Below are 22,064 nucleotides of genomic sequence, written 5' to 3'. Positions count from 1 at the left end.
CTTCCTTGTGGAGGTGGTGTTAATATGAGAGGTACATTCTTCTGACCTGGGCGACACCTCTGGTGTAGATAGACTGTCGTCCCCATCCTCCATTGACTGGCCTTCCACCTCCAGGGCCTCATACCTGTTGTACAGAGGCACCTGGGGAGGCGAGGTGGGCAGGGAGGGCCTTCGCCTGCTGCCACGAGCGTGGACTCGCCTCCATTCACTCTCCTCCTTTGAGCTGCTGCCTTCAGCCTGGTGGGGGGGGGATACAGGATCCCCTTGATCGTGGGTTCTTACTGGTGGCTGCTGCTGCTCCTGTTCCTGTTTCAGGGGGGGCAGAGCATGGCACCACCAGTTGATCTCTTTCTCAGCCTCCCTGATGCTCCTTAACCTTTCTACCTCCTCCCATAGCTCTGCCACCATGCAGAGCAAATCATCCACATGGTCGCACCTCACACAGCTCCCAATGCCCCTCCTTTTTTTCAGGGTCAAATTCAACTCCTTAAGGAAGGAAGGACCTAAATATGTCAGTGGTCTGGTCTCCTTCAACTCAGTGCTCTTGGTTTCAGAGACACCACAGGATGCTTTATTTGAAAAAGAGCTTATGAAAAGAGCCCATGAGTTATCAGCTTCCTCCAACACTGTGTTCTCAAACTTCAGAGAAAGGTTTTCATCTGCCTCCTCCAAATTACCCTCAGGCTCTAAACCTCCCCACTTGGCTTTCAGTAATAACTGGGACAGGCAGTTTGCATCTCCTGGGTAGCAGCCAAAATAGGACAGCTGTTTTTTCTCAAAAGAACTAAGAACTTGGTCAAGAAAAAGGGATGAGATCACAAAGGAAAAAAAAAAGGGAAAAATATCTTCTGTGTTCCCTTATCTTCTATACGTTGATTCACACCACATTCAAATATTTATCTGTGCAGGTAATGGACTCTTTCTGCTCCCCAGCATCACTCAGCCTCTGGAATGGCTGACCAAAAGTCAAAGGGTTCCTGGAAATTAAGAGGATTTTGGAAGGAATGGTTTGCCTGGTACTAAGCCTAATGCTCTGTGACTAATGAAGTAGGTAATTTCTAAATCAAACTATGACTGATCTGTGCTTGCAAGGCTGGAGACTGAAGTAATAAATTATGGACTGACAGGTTTGGGAGAGGTAGCAGTAGCTCCGAGCTCTTAAAAAAAACAAAAACAAAACCACAGATCATCAGTGAGAGAACCCAGTGCCTGCAGGTACATGTCTGGAGTGTGTACGTCAAGGCCTCAAGTTAAACCATCACAGTGCCCAGGTTCTGAGAAATCCCAACAAAACAAGATTATAACCAGTGGTTGAATAAAAATGAGCAGGCCTCTGTGCGCCCACAGAGATACCTTGCAAACAAACCAAACAAGCAAAAATACTTCAAACATATAAACCCCAAGATATTATCAAGCACGGAAAAGTAAGACATAAGAATGAGGCAATATTAAGGTTCTTTAGAGTAAAGTAACTTCAGGCTGGAGGAATGCCTGCCATTCCGCCTGCAGTTCAGCAACAGTTACCACGGCAGCAACCATCTCCTCTTCAACTCCAGAAGTTAACAGCCCCTCTCACAGCTGCCAATGTTTCTGTTTGCATAATCCCTTTCTCAACCAATTCTGACATATTTTTTTTTTTTGTGTGTGTGTGTGTGTTGGCCATTGCATTTTTGAAGAATCTTTTGCTAACTTTTTTACAGAACTGGGTTATGGAGCGATTATACGCATGATTTGCCAGAACATCCAAAGCAGTACTCCTCTCCAGGAGAGAAGAAGGAGAAATGCATGGTAAGGAATAGTCACTGTCCCAGCTGGGTCACCATAGCCTCCGGTCATTGTACCTTGGGAGGATAAAGCTTGCAGCACACACCTGCACTTCCATTTGCACAGCCTTACTTCAGTTCTCAGCTGAAGTTACTGTATCCTTCCCAAAAGCTGCCTGCATAGACACGTTCTCACAACAGCCAGAGCTAGGATGCTGTTACTGTTAAATTACAATAGGTGTGGGCTTAGAAGCAGATACATACTTAATGAACAGTTAAACTATTTTTCTTTAACAATTTCTCTTCATTAAAAGAAACTTTCTGAAATTCTAGAGACCAATATTTACAAAACTAGACATCTCTTCATCTCTTGTAAAGTAGGTATTTTCAGTGAAACAGTTTGAACGTTAAATTAAAAAAAATTCTTTGCTGAAATAGGTATAAATATTTATAGATATGAACATTCTATTTTCCCTGAAATGAAATAAATTTGTAAAATGTTTTTCTATTAATTTAACTTTTTGATACAAAATAAGCCAGAAAACAAAGGTAATTATGGACAGCAAGTCACAAAATAATAAATCAAACAAAAACTTAAATATATTTGTTTGAGAAATGTCCCCAAAGTAGCAGGAAGAAAGTCAATGTCAAAGCACACCCACCCTTAATTTCCACTGGAAATTCATTTAGAATTGCTTTTCCTCCTGGTGTCATTTGAGAGGAGCAAAACTGAACTGTCCAACACCTAGCAGGACCTCTAGAGCTGAGTAACATACTCATTTCCTCATATCCCACTGCACCTCTTCCTTCGTCAGTCTTAACAATATTTTCTACACACTATCTGTGCTACCACAGTAAGAAATGAATAATTTTTGCATGGATTTACTCTCCAGCTTCCTTCTTCCATATAGCTTGGCTGTCTCCTGTTGGGGGACATCAATATAACTACATAGTCAGCAGGAATTCTACTTTTCAGATAAACATTCAAGAGTGATTCATGGCCCCGTGCCTCGTTCCGCAGAAGCACAGCATTCTATACCACATGGCACAGCCAACCTAGCTAGCATTTGAACTGAGGCAATACCAATAGGCTACAGCTGTTGGAGTAACTATACTATATTGTAAAATCAGTAAATAATAAAACCATAAAACAGTATCTGGAACTTCAACTAAATTGGTGAAAATGAACCCCACAGTTCAGTAATGTCAAACCAGTGGTGTAACAAGATTAAGGGGTACTCAGTTGTAAGTATATATAAATGCTGCACTGTTACAGGTGCTCTTTACTCAGGCCCCTAGTGCAAACCCCTTACCGTAATTATAAACTACAGGAAACCAAACCAGTGGGACAAGAAACATATTTCTTCCAGGTTCCCCCCAGGTCCTCTATATCTCCCCTCCCAACAGATAACTAGCACCAACAGTACCTCCCTCCTCCTAAAATTCTTCCTCAATGGGGAAAAGGCAGCACATCAAGGATTGGCACATCTTGACAAATGCTTAGGTCCTTTGTACTTACTGGAATTGTTTGTATGAAAACTACTAAAAAGTAGTTTACAGAAAATGCACCGTCTAATTCTAGCTACCATATTACATCCATACATTGCTAACAAATCTGGATGACCTGACCTGACATTTTACAACACTTAGTGTAGTTGCTGGCTCAGTCTGCCTACCAATTGAGCAACACAGTATCAAAATACAAAGAAAAAAAATACAGATTTCCTAGCAACGTCAGTTACAGTTACTTGCAGTATGAGGTACCACTAAAATATTCTAAATAGTTGGCTTTTAACAGTGATGAAGTTGGTGGATTTTTTCTTAAACTCACGATGACACACCAAAGGTTTCCCAAATGACTTTCTTCACAGTAATAGATGTGCACTGCTGATGTATCTTTACTAACTTGGTTGTGCTACTCCATGGCCAAAGTATTTTCTGTTAACAACAAAAAGGGAAACAGGTATCTATAGTTCCTTTTCTCCATAATTTCTTCCTTCTTTTACAGTATGCACACTTTCTTCTTAGCTTGTGCACAAAAAGAGCTCATGGAAATGTTCAGGGCCCTAAGCAGCAGCCTGCCCAGTCATTCTCAAGCAAATTTCAGGAAAACCTCTACATGATTTCTCTCCTGGGGAAAGTATTTCTAGAGCAAAGGAAGTTTTAACATATCAAAATTTGCTTGGACAAAGTTTTATTCCAGTGACTCCAGAAGTCAAGGTTAGCCTGCTCTATTTGTTCCATGCTTCAGAGGTACCTCACTAGGTTTCGTTCAGGAGGTTTTGTCCAGGAGGTACCTCACCAGGCACTGCAAGGAGGGGTACTAGTGACCCAAGCTGTAAGCATCTGCTCTAGTGGGAAACTTCTCAGTCTTTCTGACCATGAGAAGAATCTACAGGAAACCAAACAACACTACCAAGGAATCTGAGAATCCTTTGGTTATTGGTAAACTTCTCTGCTGCTCCAACAAATGGCTTTCCCAACCGGCTCCTTAAAAAGCCTTCTCTAACAGTATGTAATAACGAGTTGTCTGCTGTTTGTGAATCTGTCCATGTTAAAAGCATTACGATGGATGACACCTGTAAGGATCAAGTTCAGACTTGCCCTAGTTAGAAAGCGTATATGATTTCTGTCAGGCTCATTAAGCGAGTGCTGAATCAGTGAGGGATCTAACTCTGTGTTACTTTAAAAGTTTACAGGTCAAATCAATACTATGGATGTGAGTCTCAGGTAGCATACAGAATGTGTCTCTGCCCCACAATATCTTGCTCAGATTAACCAGCATAATAACACAACAATTACAGAAATTCCACTAAAGATTCCCCAAGAAACTAAATCGTACCTGACAGCCCAGCTCTGCTAGACTGGGAAGGTGGCACTGATGTTACAACTACCTGATCAGCTGCCGTACAAAGAGATAGACTAAGGCAATGGGGAGCAGAGTTATCTCTAGAAGCATTTTACAAAGACTCTCAAGAGACATGTAACCCAGGGTAAAAGGCTGTGCCTCTGACTATTGATGAGGACAGAAGTTTGCATCATGTAATTCCAACAGGAATCAACTATCATCAAGCTAAAAGCATACAATAAAATAGCAGAAGAATGGCTCACCAGATGCATGGGAGAAATGAGATTTAGAGGGGAGACCAGTTAGTGAATACTGACCTCCCTGATCATTCACATACCCACCTGGCTTAATTTGTACCATTCCTACCCTAATGTCTGTGGTGTCTGACAGCTGCTGGGGCCATGACATTATCTGTATATTTTCAACTACACTGCTAAGCAAACAGAGAATGCAAAATCTCAGCTTAATATTATCTCTGCTTAATGCTATGAGGATATGAACACTTCTTTGCCTTCCATTTCCACGCCCTTGCCAATAGAGTGTTTGAAGTAAAACACAATCCAAAAATATCTCCATTTCTAAACTAGGCAAATGTGGAACAGTTAACACTGACACTGTCAAATATGGACTACGCCCATCCAGTTAAAGGAAAGTTGACACTGCCAGTGCTATGGTTAAAAGCAAAGTTCTGCTATGATTTAGCAGAGGTCTGTCTCCCTGGAGACACTTCTTAACTGGTTCATTCAGGCTTGAGCAAACACAAATCTAGGTCATGAGACTGTCACAGTCTAAAAGCCTCCATGTGTACATGCTAGTATAGGTAAAGCTACATATTATTATACTAGATCAACTTTGTAAGAAAATCCTATTCTTTTCAGTACACCCACCACCTACCTGCTGGCACAGGGCACCAGCAAAACAGGACACATTACATATTCTGTTGTTCATGACAGTTGAACATCTAATTCTATTGCAACATACCAAATACTTGTTTAGTGGACTTGTGCCTGGTAAGACCTCCTTAAGCAACAGGCACTCAAAAACACAAACCCAGTTGTACTGATAGCTACATTTGATGTCTACAAAATTGTGAATGCAAATGAAAGTGTCATCCTTCAAAATCAAGGATGATGTAACCACAAGGCAGGCAAGCAGGCAGATGATTGCACAGGCACCGAGGGTAACACCACACATTTTACTACAAGTTCACAATGGCACTTAAACTAGTTGGTCTTTGCTGCTGTTGGCATCTTATGGGCTTATCTCATAAAAGGTCACACTGCTTCTTTCCAAGGAAGATCGCCCTCTCTTTAGTGCTCCATTGCTGTTAATTTGTAACTCATTTATGCCATGATTACTCTCAAAGGTGCTTAAGGGGGTGCTATTAATATACTTTCTTAGAACACTGGGCTGATTCTCCACCAGAACATTGTATGGGAGCTAAATAATCATCTGTGGATTGTATGCCTGAAACATGTGTCCGTACATCATAGCAAGGCCTTCATCACCAAATTGTTGATGGACAAGACACTGAAGATTTCACCATTGGTCAGCTGCTTTGACATTCCACTGAGAACACTGTAGAAAGGTGCTTCAGGGACACCTATCACTTACGTACAAGTATTGCACTTGTAAACACTGGACTGGAAGTTGTGTCTTGTCAGTAAGTTTAGAAGGGAGCAGTATGCACTCTTCTGGTGAGCATAAAGGAAAAAAAAGAAAAAACCACCTCAATTTCCCTCTAGCGCAAAGATAAAGGCAAGAGCAGTAAACCAATAGATTAAAAGTTGATGTTCTAACAATGAGTTAGGGCAATGAGTACAAAGATATCAGCTTAGGGGAGTCCAAAAGTAGCCTGACAACCTCAGGCACTGCATGCTGTCTGGGGTGGCTAGTCAGAACTCTTGAAGCTTAAACAAGCAAGCAAAAAGAGTATAATCCTTCCTTCCATCAGCTGTAATACAAGGAACTTAACACTGTACAGCACAACACATTGTGTATTCTCTGTTTGTAAATGTGCACAGACAATTAAAACGCAAGACCTCTTGTTTGCCCTCTGCCCCAAGAAAAGCCCTACTCAACCACAATGCCTGTATACAGAGACCACACATCCTGATAAGAAAGTTTACAGTTAAAACCTTCAAGAATCTCAGGAAAAATTCACAGCATTTATCTGTAGTGTGCAATACTGAATGTTAACAACAAACGACTTGAAAAAACAGGAAAATTAGGGTGAACTAGGGCAAGCTTTGAAAGGCTACTGTGAAAGTAGGCTTTAATCATTAGCAAGCATTAATCATGCCATTCTCAGTTCACACATTATAGTTGTAGAGGAACAGCATCTATTTTGCTAAGAACCCAGCAAGGAGGTACCCTCAAGCAGAGTTATGTAAGAGACCAAAATATATGAATCTAATTAAGAGTTGTTTATAGGACAGTCAGCTTGTTAGCAATTCAACTACAGTTTGCTTTTTAAGTCAAAAGACATATTTGCAAACTAACTTGCTTGAATGTATCTTCAAAAGGAAGTATGAATTACAAGGGACTACAGGAGGCATGTCATTGTTCCAAACAGAGCCGAAACAGCTTTTAGGTACCAGAAGCAAAGACCTTGACTGGAACTAGTTGTAACATAGAAGTCATTAGCCTCAGAAGGAGGAGCCTCCAATATGGCACTCAATGACTAAGCTCTCTGAAAAGGCCTTCCAGGCTTTTGTTCTTAATTTGCAAGAACACTGCAGGAGAAAGCTGAAAACAAGGAACATGACTTCCTGTAGAAATCAGAAGTGAATCAACATCCTTTTGCTAGGTTCCGCTCCAAATGAAGTGTTTCTCTTGTAGAGATGAGCCCTTTTAAGAGAGTCCTTGGGAGGATGGTAATAAAGATGTTCACAGATGCTAGAAGTATAATTAAAACACTATCTGAGATACAGAGCACATTTTTGTTTGGTGGGGTTTTGTTTGGGTTTTTTCGTTTGTTTGGTTTTTTGAGGGGCTTGTTGTTGGGGTGGGGCTGCTTTATTTTTTTAAACTGAAGAGAACTGCTTGTAAGGTTAATCTAGGTCTATCACAAGAGCTGCAACTTGCTTACAGTGGGATATATACCTATACAGCTTCAAATATATTTCCTGATTTCTGGTAATTTAAGAGCACATAGGTAAATTATAGCGTAAGAAGAATAAACGAAGATTACAAATACTTTTTCTGTGGAAGAGTTAATCTGATACGAAACTCATTTTCCAAAGCAGCAGATTTGAGTATTTGAAGCATTTCACCCACAGATTCAAAATCACACTAAGAACAGTAATACGTTGAACTACCAAGTGGGCTGTTAAATCCAGGCTTGCACAGTTCTGTATATTCACACTGTTTTCAACTGCTGAAATGCTATAATGTTTTGAAGGACAATTTTTAAGCTTTTATGTCTAGGTTTACAACCTTTGAGCACACTCACTTCAATGCTTTTTTTTTTTTTTTTCACTGAATTCATTCAAAGCCACCACTCAAAGTTCTGAACTATGCCTGCCATTCTTGGCAACTGCCCCAAAGTAGGACGTAATAAACCACTCAGAGTTATTAATTTAGTCATTAAATTACACAGCTAGGTATGACCTCTTGGGTTCACCTACTGTGGTCTAAATATTACTCTGCATTTCCTCTTTTTTTTTTTTTTCAGTGACATGTGTAGGCAAAGTTTAGAATACGTCATGAGTTTTGTACAGTAATGCACTCTGCCCATTCAAAAGAAAATCAAGGAATCTTTTTCTTCAGGCACAGAAACAGTATTGTTAAGTTCTAGATAGAAGTGCCATGGTAAATCATATAAGGATTCTTCTGTTGCTTTCCACCGCCCTGGAACTTTTTGATCATTTTCCTTAAGGAGAGTGGTGGTCAACAGTTCATACATACTCCACTTGATTACCTACCTTAGGGAACATGAAGGCAACTAATGGTCTGCTCAAGTTTCTTACAAAGAAACAACCTCTATTCATTGTGGAAGCTGAACTACTGAATAAAATAAAATCCACTTAGCTACTGAAATAAATCCATACTGATCATTTTGATCAGAATCATCATCCAGAAGTAGATGGGGTAGACAAGTCTTCAGAAACAGCTTTGCAACACAGAACAACAAAATTAGTGAGGCTCAAGTAAAATTATTTTTTGCTAGTTATGTGGTGGGGTTTATGTGGAATAGTTCTCTGTTCTCATTGACTTAATCTGAAATGGTGGACTTAACAGGCACTGAAATTGCTTTCAGTAGGTTTTGATCCATTTATCCCAACAATGAGTTAACACAATAATTTAAAACAGTTCACTAAACTAGGAAGTGAGGCAGAAAAAAAAAGTAAACATTTATAAAATGTTATTTGAATGAATGCAGCTGTAGTCTAGCAAGTTAACATTCCACCTAATTAAGGAAGCTCAGAAGAACTTGAAGGGGGACTACACAGAACTGCTAGTCACGCTGACAACCAAACCATCATCTCCACAATGAACTTCATCTGCTCATCCAGAATCTTCACAAACTGAGGATGAAGGTGAAGGGGTTCCTGACTTGGAAAACCATTATTTCTTGCAGGTCCATTTGGAAAGCAGGATGCTTGACAAAGAGCTCAGTCATTTAGTGAAAATTTAGGCTGACAGCTTAGAGACTGACTCTCATTTATATTAAGCAAAGCATGGCAAAGCAGGTCCCAGTCAGACGGTTATAGCTACTCTCCAGGCAAGCTAACTCAAGTTTTCTCTGTTCAAGTACACAGAGTGCACTAAAATTCATTCTATGTTAAAACAGCCATACACAGAAAGATGAAGTGCACTTTAAAGCCATATGGTTTAGTATAAGTCCAAGAGCTTGAGCTACCATTTTTATTTAAACCTTCAGTATCTACTGAGCTTGTCAGGAAAACAAATGATAGCAAAATCACTGTCAATATGAAATACTCATTTCCATAGTGTCTTTTGTCCTAAGACGGTGATTTAAAAAAAAAAAACAAACCAGTTCAAATAAAAAGGCAGCTAAGGGGACACTGAAGCTGTCTGTCTTTCCCACCAGGATGTAAGTCCAGAACTTGTCACATCAGTACAAACCCCTCCCATCCCAAATGCTCAGCATGCAACACTGACTTCCATAATACACTATGTCTGTATAAAAATATAAAACAGCATCAGATACTGGTGGTTCCTGTCTTCTTGTTAAACCCTGCCATTATGTGCCTTTTGTACAGGTCAGATATTGTTACAGTTACAATAATAAAACATTGGTCCAAAAGTAAAGAAAAGCGTATTCTGCTGATAGCCCACTGGGAAAAGTCAATTAATAGAAACTAAAGAATAAGTAAGTATGTGTGGTAAAGACAAAATCTTAGGGTTTACTCTGAGATAAATATGATATGGTCATTCAAAAAGCTACTACATGCTAATACAGGATTAAATAAAATCATAATTAAGACTCAGACAGTATTAGAAAGCATATAAGCCATATGGTACAGTCAACTATAAAAGGATTGAATTACTAATGTTTCTAATACTTTAGGTATTTGATTCTCTGCCCTGTACATATAACATTTTATAGCCATTTTTTGCTTTAATATTTAGGCACCTCTTACTGTGACTAACATCAAGTATTATTGTTTTTCCAACAACTATCAGACATTTTGGATTTAAACTTGTTGTGTAAACAGAACTCTGCTGCCATCATGGACATCTCTCCTTGAAACAGAATGAAGCACAGAACAAAGGAAACATGAGTAAAATTACCCAGCTGACACTAAGTCCAAATTAGGGTAAGACAAAAAAAAGCCCAAAGGTTAAAACTGCAAGAGAGTCAACATCAGCCTAACAACCAAGCTGGCATTAGTACTTTAACAGAATTTGTTGCAAGCAAAATAATTCCCTGTTGGATTCCTAATATGAACCACAGAACATATGGTTATAGGCCTGGAGTCAAAATGGAAAAAAACCACTAAGTGCTTCCCGCAGATACTTTTCAGACTCAGAGATATATTTTTGGTGTCTCTTATGCAGATTGTTACCAGTGTTGAAATTTAACATGAATTTGTCCCTGCAAAAACAATTGGACAAGAACAGTGATCCTACTGACTCAACCCAATACAACTTTCTTCTGCACAAAATGTTATTGAAGAGGCCTCAGACAGCAGTCATAGCATGGAGTTTTTAGCAAAAAAGGTACGTTACAATTCACTGGAAAGGACTGGCCAAAGAGACACTTACAAAAACAATCTTAAAAAGACATCAAGTGAACAATGTAAACTATTACACATGATTCCTCTCTGCATCTTTCAATACCACTTGTTGGAAGTTCCATGAAGAGGCAGGTTGTCTAGGATCAAATGGTCAAGCAAGTCCACCAGAACATTTCACTAATGGCATTTCTTCAACATTCGCTTTACGTAGGTATATCCATTGGAACTACCCCAACTCACAGGTTGCTGAGCTGATTCTTGAAACAGTGTGGGATGTTAGAAGCCAAGACACTGGACACTTAGCTTAAGATCAATTAGAATACCTGTGAAGTGTTTTTCAAAACTTGAACTATTACTCTCTTACTCCCTCACAGCAATCAGACTAAATCAGGTCTCAAAAAAAAACAAGTACACAAAAGAAATAAGAAGAAATAAAACAATCCATATCAAGTCAAACAGGTTAACAGCTTTTTTTGTCATTAGCATCATGTAGTTCACTACAGTTCAATACTTTAGCACACTTTTCTTTCTGCCTAATAATATTTATTGGAGAATTCAAAAGAAAGCCAATCACTATTTGAATCTAAATTTTAATTAATTCAGTTACATTTCTACCTCTTAAATACTCTGGTCTCAATCCCATCTACTGTAGTATTATCCAGACAATTTTTGCTCACAAGCAATCACGATTTGGAATCAATATGAGATAAACACAATTTCTGTATAAATCATCATTCTTTATCAATTTTCATGTCATGGAGATAAGAAGGTTTACAGAAAAATAGTAAAAATCAACAAAAAAATTGCATGTCGGCAAATATAGCAATACTGCTCCAACATACATCCCTCACTAGAAAGGTGGTTGCGTAGACTGTGATAATTTCATCATATCCTGGGCAAATGCTGGGAAAGTATATGCAACGGTTTACACACAGTCTACAACTCAAATGATGCATTCATAAGACATGTCAAATCAAAAACCAGCAGATCATGCAATCTATTTCCAATACATTTAAATAGCTGCTAAAAAAAGCTTTTCCTTCTCTTCCAACCTCCATCACCTACTTGAGATTTACTATGAATGCAGTTACCAATCATAGTTTATAATATCTAGAATACCAATGGATTTGCAGATGGTATTGCAGCAAGCTTGAATGAGCTTAGAGCATGCTCCTTTCATCCACTGATGCTAGCAACTGAACATAGGAGGAAGAAGGGAAGAAAAACCAGGGTGTCTCAATACTTAACTATTTCATGCTGTCTCAAAAGGTGAATGCTAGTTGTAATGATTTTTTTTTAAACATCAGGTTTCTGGCAGAGACGTCGGGCTTCTCTGTGCTTTTTAATTACTAATTATTTTTTTTTAAATAAGAACACTTTTTCAACAGAAAAAAGAAACAGGGAATGGCTAGTCAAAAGAACTTTGAGTAAAACATGTAGAGGGATAAAGAGAAAAAAAAGAGTAGCCGAGGAAAGGAACAAGACCTCTAGCAATAGACTGCAGAGGGCTCAGTTACTACCAGAATCACCAATGCTAATGAAAACAGAAAAGCTGAGCAAGGACAGTGCGCTTGCACCTGTCAAATCAACATCTCTGACACAGCCACAAAACAGGAGAACACAGAGACTGAGATGTGTGAGAAAGCTAATGTACATTAGAGTGAATGTTTCAAGCAAGCACCACAACATTCATTTCATTCCAGCTTTAAGAGTACTCCATACCCCCAAGGTAAAAAGCTCACAACTACTGGATAAGGAAGGGAGGAAATTACAGGTTGGTGTAATCCTTATGAAAATTTTTGAACATGTTTAAGCCTGAGAAAAACCCAAACCTCTGAAGAGACCAGGATTGAACCCCAAAGCAGCTGCTACTCCTACAACAGAGACAGAAGAGATCACAAAACACTGCTGAACTTTTATCAGGGTGTAACAGTGTCCACAAACATTACATGTCAATTAGATTATACTTAGCCTAGCACACTGACAACTAATCTAAGGTCAAATCTAAGGTGTGCTAATCTAAGGTCAAACCTCCTCCTCCATCAAATGTGCTCAGAAAGAGACTCTGGCAGTGATCTTACTGAAAAGCTCAAAAGTCAGTTTGGCAGACTTCAAATGGTTGAGCCTAAATTCAGATATTCCATTATTTTTCTTAGCAAAGCCTATTTCAGGATGTACCTAAAACACTGGATGATTCTTGTGCCTCATAATTATTAGCTCTCATAAATGTCATAAAATGCATTACTCACGCAGAGCAGGAATATACTAGATATATGCTATATATGGAAGAACACACTCATTCTACACCTACATACATAGACATATATATGTATATATGAACAGATGTATAGGAGCACGCATTTGCACATACACAACTGAAAAGATATGATGTTAGATAGGCTAGTATTTGTGACATAGGTATAAATTCATAACAACAACAAAATGCATTGAACTCCAGCTACCACTGTCATTTGAAATGCACTATCCAGAAGAGGATTACCAAGCACATTCTCCACAGAAACCATCCCTCCAGAAAACTCAGTTTCTCAAGTCAGAATAAAATCACCTACCAGGACATCTTCCACCTCAGCTGATGGTCAAAAGCACTGATGGAGAATGCGGTTTAGCAGGGAAATTCATAGATCAAACAGGACCAAAAAGGAATCAACACCATCTTGGACCATTACACATCACTTCTATTTCATTCCAATATTCTGCACTACATACAGCCTCCTAAAAGATTTAAGCCACCACCCTTTGCAATGTACACAAAAAGACCAGAAGGCAATAAAAAGTTACTGCATAAAAAGGAGAGAGGCTTGTTTTCCAAGTGCAGGTGGGAAAAATAATCTGCCATCGTCACTGCTTCTGTTGATTATAGTCAGCAGCAAATGGGAAATCAACCTGAGATCCAATTTACAACTACAGATATCATTTCCTACCTAAAGACATGAGATGCCAGCTAGGGCTTCCACTTGTTTCAGCTGGGATCAACCTTTGACAGTTATCATTTTGGCTGCCTAGGAGATACTCACCAAGTAGCCCTCTCCGAGACTAAAGATTTTTACTTAATGGCTATTTAGGTGGGAATCAGAGGAATGTCTTAAACACAGATAGTCAGAAGTGTTTGAAGTGGTCCTCCAATTCAAGCAACTGAGCTGCAAATCGGGGACAGACACTGACTTATTCTCCCTGTAGGGTTTCTACCTGCAAACAGACTTTCCATTAAAAAAGGTCTTATGCTAAGGAAGGCTACAATAAGTAGGGCAACAAGATTTCCCAGTTGGAAATTTCACAGATTTACCAATTATTCTAAATATACAGTCTGAAAATACCTCCTTCTCAGACCACATCCTTAAAGGGAAAAATCACAACAAAATGACTTTACAGCAACTTATTTAAAAGACCTAAAAGCAACAGCTGAACATCTCTTTTTCACTCCAGTATATCATAATTCATGTTTCTCATTTCCCAGCTTCAGTGGAGAGTTCAGTGTTCATTTCTGCAGACATCACACAGACAAATTAATTTAGTTTTCATTTTTTATATACTTTCTAGGGTGTTCCCAGCTCTTACTCCTGTGCCAAAACTTTCATTTTTACTGCTGACTTCCACAGTGAGTTTCAGGCACTTCCAAAAATAAATCCATGAAAGGCAAGACAGAAAATAAGACAACACTTGGATAAATAACAACATAGGGGACAGCTGTGCAGGGAGATTCATTCTTTCCATCACTGTGTAAAACCTCTCCAGCTCCAAGTAGCTACAGAATCATGGAATTCTGTTTGTCATGAGATGTAGGCTCAACTTGCCACACAGCAAATGGGCCTTGTCTGGAACCAGCACTTCTCTTCTGAGAAATAGAAGATGGTTCACAAGGTCCTGATGTCATAAATTAAATTTTCTGTTTATTTTCTTTTAAGTGTTTAAATGAGTTTTGAAAACAGTTCCTGGCTTAAAGAAACAATAAGTCCAACAGAATCCCTAAACCTAAGCTGCTATTAATGTTGTGAAAATTCAACAGAGTTATAAACCTGTATTTAAAAGTAGAGTATGTTATAACATCATCCCCCTAACTTCACACTATAAAAACACAAGGAGGAGTCTATTTCTAAATAGAAATCCCTGTCCATCCTTATCTGATCTCACCAAGGTCATCTTCTTCTGCACAGTGCAAAGCACTGGATGTTTTCAAGCACACTGTTTCTGTGGCAAACAAGAAAGTACAATGTATATGGGCAAGAGATTATGCCAATACTTAATAAAGATCTGTTAACTATTTTGGTATCTGTTGCCACCTGAAAAGGAACAAATAAACCACAACTGTAGAAACACATAGCATGTTCGCAATCAAACTATTAGAGAACTCAGCTTTATTTTTATAAACATATGTGTTAGTAAAAAGGTATTAAAGTGACTGACATGGTAAATAACATGTTTAATGATATACCAAGCCTCAATTTTAGAAGTACTACCTGGCTTTGATATACAATTCATATTTTTAGGTGTGTGCACACAAACACACTAATGTTACATAAATTCAGCATATTTGTGTGTGCATGTATGATACAAGCACACGCACACATACATCTCTAAAAATCATCATGGCTTTTCAGCATTGCATATAATTGAGAAAGTTTCCAATTGAAAAAGGACTGAAGAGAATACACAATTCCCTAACACGCTGTCCAGTGCAATGAACACACTCAAGGTCAAAGCCCTCCTCTTACTCTTCCTCCCTCCACTATCATCACTGACTGAATGGCCGACTACTTTAGCTGTAAATTTAAGACCTCAACAACACCCATCAAGCATTTAAAATATAACCTCTTTATAGTTACTGCAGGCTCAGCATCCTTAATCAACTCCAGTTGCAACAGAATGCTCATTGGATTGCTCATATTGAATTATATATTTACAGTCTGATTAATAATGCAATACTTCAAAAATTTGAAGTAATCCTATCCATGGACTAGCAGCAGAAGGATATAGAGAAAATATTCAATGGAAAAATTTGAAACAAAACTTCAGTATAATTGCTGATACTAGTGGCATTACCCCACTGTTTTTTTCGGAGGGGCACAGGGCTACTACCACACTTAATAAAAGAAATGTCACGAATCACTGATTTTTACAAGACATTTATGTAAACATTTTTAGAATTAAGCTTTGTGCTAAATCTTATATTATGTACCTGACTGAGGTACAGCATTCACCCAGCATTACACAATTTAAAACTACACTAGAATTCTTATGCATAAACATGAGATTAATTGACCTACTTTTTCAAGCCTTCCACATCCCTCTGACTCCTACAGAAACGTTCCATTATAGGGAAAAGTCCTCTTACGCTGATGTATTTTATTTGCTTCTGCAACTCCAATCCTTGCCCTCTAAGATGTACCTGACTGTAACAACTAGGCAAGACAGAAGTGAAATGTTTTCTTGTGTAACACTTATGTCACCTACTACAACCTAACCCCACACCACTATTTCCCAGTCAACTCCATATTGTGCATTAAAACATCAAATAGATTTCTTCACAGTTCCAAGTCCTATTTACATCCTATTCTCTTGGTATAAAACATACACTTGATTCAAATTGGGGAAAAAGCAGCAAAATACTGATATTAAATACTGAAAATCACCAAACAAGCCAGGTATTAAAAACAGGAATCTATCCAGCTTTGGCAGGAATCTCAGTTTTATTGCAGTTTCCTACTTGCTTATTATGTGCTGTGTCACAACTATTCTTCACTGAAGTGCCTATTTCTTGTGGAAAGCGTGCTACAGCAGTTGCTTAAGTGCAATTTCAATTTTCAAGTGATACTGTTAACAAAACCTGAAAGTAACACCCTGTTTAGGGTTTAGGGCACTGTTCAGAGAAAGAAACTTGGATGCTGCCATTGATTTGCCCAGATCATCTTCCCCCCGAGAGTCACTGCTTCCCCACCCATTCTTTGTCAGAACCAGCACAGGCCTTCAACAATGCCTTCTTCCACTAGGCATTTACCCAACGCTTTTCTTGAAGTATGTGAAACTAAGTTTAAATTACTTATGAGTTTCTCACATTCAAGAAGACAGTTATGTTTTGCTTAACGCTGGAAACTTAGGAGTGTTGAATGGGAAATTTCAAAGAGAAGTTAGTTATGCACTGCTATTTTAATGAAAGTAAAAAGATTAAATATGATTTTTCATTCACCCTAAAGAGAGCTAGAAAACTTTTCACCTGATTATTTATTCCCCCTAAACAATGGCGTCAATAAGAAGTTGTAATTTCTTGTTTGGATCACATATGAAAAAGATAAAGATGTCTCAGAATAAGTCATTTTAACAATAAACCAATTTACTGTATTCTCACTTGAACAAGTTCTTCCAGTGCCGATACAGCAATTCAGAAAGCAGTCATTCAATAGCCTTTTGACCATTTTCATCTTTTGTCCATGTGTTCCCAGAACTAAAATTGTACACATCAGCACGTTCTTGTACTTACAAACTCCACAAAGCCTTTTTTGAGAGTTTTAGTCCACAGAACAGAAGCAAAGTAGGTTAAAAAGCTTTCCATCTTGGGGTGATGATTTTGAATATTCAACACATGCAGTACCTGGATACCTCCTTGAATATTCAACACATGCAGTACATGGAAATCCCCTTGATCCAGTGATCGAGGATGGGGACTTAAAACCAGCTCGCCATTGGTGATAATATGGTTTATAAAGACTACAGTTACTGCACAATAGAAAAGGGTGACAAATTTAAATCACCCCCCCATGTACCAGCACAAAAAAATCCAAACCGAACAAAAACTCAGAATGAAGGGAGCAAGAATTCTTGCAGCACAAGACCTAATTCTTATCTGCTTGCCCTATACGACTCTAACAGCTGCAGCAGAAGTTATACGCCGACACACAATATTTATCTTTGGAATAAGTCCATAAGCATTTCATGCATCATGGTATCAGTATTGCCTTAAAAAAAGTTATTCAACTATCAGCACCATTAAAATAACATAAATGGTAAAACATACTAAAATGAATGTGACTTCATTTCCTCCAGTTTCATAGAAGGAAACAGCATGTTATGGTGAGCTAATCTCCAAGTAAAACATGTCTTTGGTTTGGGGTTTTATTTTCCTTTAAGAACTAATGTTGTAGAATATGGATTAGGACAGTGAAGTGCATTTCCCTATAACAATATGGGAATGTTTTCCACATATGAAAGAAAAAGTAAACAGAACAATTTAGCACACACCCCCTGCCTTTTTCCCTTTTCTTTTTCTTTTTTTTTTTACTTTGCTTACCACCCAGTGCAAACATGTTGTTTGGCTCTGCTGTTTTACAAACTGATATGGCTTTTAACTAAATTAAGAAAGTTCAAGATTTTCCTCTCAGAGAACTGCTAGCCAATCTACTCAAGAGCAACAATGCAAGTAGCTTTTCAAATTCATTCAATATTGACAAGTGAGCCACCCTATCAAAGCCTTATAAGGGCGAGTTTTCTTTAAATGTCAGGTTTCTTGTGTCTTAATATCTGAACTACCTGATGCAGAAAAACTAGTGAATCATGGCAGATAGGCAAAAATCAGCTTCCTTAGCCATTTTTCTGTTAGTAAATTCCAAGTAAACACATGCCATTAACTCTCAATAATTCTTCTAATGAATGGGGTTTCTGCAAAGACAATCACATAACATTTAAAGCCAACTGAAAAGAATTTTCAGAAATTTTAGATTTTGTTTTCCTTCCAGTGTATGCATGAAGAAAAGGGCTTGAAGCATTCCTTACTATTCATATTCTTCACTGGCAGTGATTCCACTAGTGACTATGGTTACTTTCTGCTGCTACTGGGATATTGTTCCATCAGTTAACCAAGATCCCGTGTGAAGAGGTCACTGAATTTCTTGAGTACAAGTTTATTCTCCTACCATTCACTCACATATACATATTGCTGACAGAAAGGAAGGAAATCATTGTGGACTTTGAGAGATTCATTCTTGAATCAGGCCAGCATGAATGAATTGAAAATGTTTCCTGGGGGAAATCTCCTTTCACAGTTAAGAAACCAAGAATATTCCCAAAAGCACCTGTTTTGTCTGATTAGCAGAGCAGTTGCCAATCCAGTTCAATCAGTTGTACAGCCAGACATTAGTCTAACTACACAAAGAGATAATGCCTTTTTTAAAATTTCTAAAATCAAAAGCTAATTAAGATCTTTAGCCATGTTATTTGATACCACAATTGATAACAGTGATCTAACAGCAGCATCGGTGAAATAAGGAAAACAGAGACATTGCAAAAGAGGACTTAATGCAGTGTTAATTCTTAAAAATTACAATAGTTACAAGGTTCTTGCTGACAGGCTTGATTATAAGAATGCTCTATAAATATTTAGCTTTAACTGTATAATAACAAGAACAAAAAACCAGTGTTGCTAACCATCTAGGCTTCTCTTAAGATTTGCACCTATGATGAAATGTGTATCCTAAATAACTATTTACTCTTTAGTGATTTGACTTCATTTAACCTTGTCCTTAGACATATCTGATGTAAACTGACATGTTGCTTTAATTACAGGCTGCTTTGAAAGTTCACTAAAGACATTTTTCAAACATATAGAATAGCAGGACAAAATTCCATTAGTGACCTTTTAGTATTACAAGCACCATTTCCAGATGAGCAGTCAAAGCCAGAGACACATTTAGAACAGTAATGTGTACAAGGTCAAAATAACTTCAACAGATTAAGAATCTGGAGCAAGATTTATCGACCTTTTGCCCAGAGCCAGTCTTACCACTTTGTGACATTCTCTTCTCAAAGCATTACAGTATAGAAATGGTAATGTATCTGTGAAATTATTCTAGTAATGATTTTTCCTTGTTCTTTTTGCCACTTCTCTTACATGTATTAAGATGAAACAAAGTTAAGTCATCTTCTCAGCTATTTGTTCTCATACCAATGAAAGACATGGCCCTTTTTCCTAAGGCTTAGAGAACTCATTTATTATATGATCATATTCTCCAGTCTCCCTGGAAACTGTTTAAAAATAGTAAATAGCTGTAATGGTCAGGTTAGTCTCCTGGTTAACTGCAATGTTTATTTGGAGCTTCAGTATTCATGCATCACATTTATTTTTCAGCTTGATTTCTCTCTTCACAAACACAGCCGCAGCTGTATACATTTCATGCATTCTCTAAAGAAAATATTACACTAATATATACAGGCAGCAGATAAAAGTTTTTAATTACTGTAGGAGTTTTTAAGTCATTATATGCATAACAAAGAAAATTAAACAGAACTTTACCTCAAAATTAAACTTCATTTAATAGAAAATACGCTTGTCTGAAAGTACTGCTTGACCATGTAGAATGCCTCCAGTAACCAGGTCTGTAACACAAGATACAAACAAGTTACTTTCTTATCCCCAGTCCATTAATTTCTAGTTTTCAAGTACCTTCTGCCAACACACTGGAAAGAAAGCAACTCAGGAAGTTATAAGTTTCCTTTTCTCTTTGGGAGTCGGAATTTGCATTGCCAAAAAGAATAGCTTTAAGTTCAAGAAAATAAAACTCAATCCATGCTTCCAAATTACTCACACTTAAAAGCTTATCATAAATGAACTCTTGAGTTCCAGAGGTAAATACCTTGAAATTGTCTAGTCACTTAACAAAAAACTTGCAGCACAAGTCTGGGTGTTAACATAAATGAAACAATAACATTGACCTCTCAAAGACATCTATTTTGCTTTAACTGTGCTTTTCTATGGTTTACGGTCTCTGTGTGGAGTAACTTAGTAGAAAACAGCACAGCACAAGCCTCTCCAGGCAATTTCTCTTCACAGTGAACCCCCTTCTGAGAGTCTGATTGCAGGAAAATAGAAATAGATTAATAGTTAGGTTTTGTTTTTAAAAGATGACAGAAACTCTGTTTCAAGGTTTTGGTTGTTTTGAGAAGGTGGGCTTTGTTGTCTGGGTGTTTTTAGGCTTTGTTTTCTCTTTTTTCCCTAGGATTCTTAGGATCATTTGTTAGTTTTTACTCTAAAAAAAAGCTAATATAGCATACAGGTTTAATACTCATCTCATGAGGATGGGCAAATCAGTTTGAACACCAAAATAAATTGCAATTTATCAATTCCCCCCTCCCGATCCCCACAGTGCTATGAAATAAACATCACCTTCTCTTAAAGTATCTCAAAGTTTACAAGATTGATCACTTTTCCAGGCACAGTAATACGTCTAGACAAATAGAAGATGGCCTAGATCTTGCTGCTAGCAAAGGCCTGTGCATGTTTCGTGTGTGCAGACTGTAGTTATGGAAGGCTTTTATCCCACTTTTAGATCTCTTAGAGCACTCTCTTACTGCAGCCAAAAAATTCAGATGAAGTTCTGATTCACAACAGCTATCCAAATTTGACACTAGTTTATGTATCAATTTAGAAAGACCAGGAAGTTGAAGAATAAAGTTACACATGTATACAGCTACCTAACAAGGAATGCCTCTTAGCTGAGAAAAGCCTACAGCAAGAAAAGATTTCTTGCAAATTTTAACCAACCAAAGCTGGCAAAAACATTTCTGATAGAATAAATTAATCGTAGGATGTTTTTTTTGTCTAGGTCGGTTAGAAAAGTGATTTTTTTTCCTTTCAGTAGACTTTTAAGCAACATCAGCTCTATGCCAACACAACTCTTAACTGCAGGCTAACCGATTTACTGCAGGTCAGAGTAAATGCAGTCTACATTAGGACAATTATTTCAGCATCCAATGGATCACCTGCACCTGCATTAAAATTGGCATTGTAGTAGTTTGCTACTTTGAAACTTAGACCCCTAATCCACACTCATTCAACTTTTCAACACCTACCATGTCTCCAGTAATGCACAAAGAATGTACAATTAAGTTTAAAAGATGTGCCACCAGCCTGCACCTCCTGGATTTTTTGCTAAAATTTAAGGTCAGGATAAAAGCAAGTTCAGTGTGCAGAATGTCTGCGTATCTAATGCATTCCCTTAGGCGGCTATATCAGTGTATAAGGGATTTATCTGTAATGCAAGTATTTGTATTACAGTAACATGCCAAAGTCCTGTTCAGTACAGCCCATGAATTCACCAGCCACCCTGCTTCCTGGAAGCCGCTATTTACTTCTCCATACTTGCACATATTTTAAATTTCTAAAATTTGTTTCAAACACTACTGTGAAGTATTTCAGTCACTTGCAACATTGATACCTTTCTTCTTTTTCAGTCCTTTGTTGAC

The 22,064-nt window shown here is 38.0% G+C and overlaps 1 protein-coding gene across 7 annotated transcripts in view; it reads right to left on the bottom strand.

Moving 5' to 3' along the window:
• Window positions 1-22,064, bottom strand: part of TLN2 (talin 2) — a 224,626-nt gene that overhangs the window by 132,183 nt on the left and 70,379 nt on the right. For 5 of the 7 annotated variants that reach the window (XM_072871155.1, XM_072871160.1, XM_072871154.1 and 2 more), the window contains one exon: window positions 20,116-20,198. The exons of the other annotated variants lie outside the window; for them this stretch is intronic. The gene's annotated coding sequence lies outside the window, so the exon portion shown is untranslated. The remainder of the gene's footprint in view (window positions 1-20,115; window positions 20,199-22,064) is intronic. 7 annotated transcript variants of the gene reach the window in all.

This window comes from Ciconia boyciana, chromosome 8 (assembly GCF_034638445.1).
Source record: "Ciconia boyciana chromosome 8, ASM3463844v1, whole genome shotgun sequence".
Classification (NCBI taxonomy): domain Eukaryota; kingdom Metazoa; phylum Chordata; class Aves; order Ciconiiformes; family Ciconiidae; genus Ciconia; species Ciconia boyciana.
This window is presented reverse-complemented; position numbering and strand designations above follow the sequence as displayed.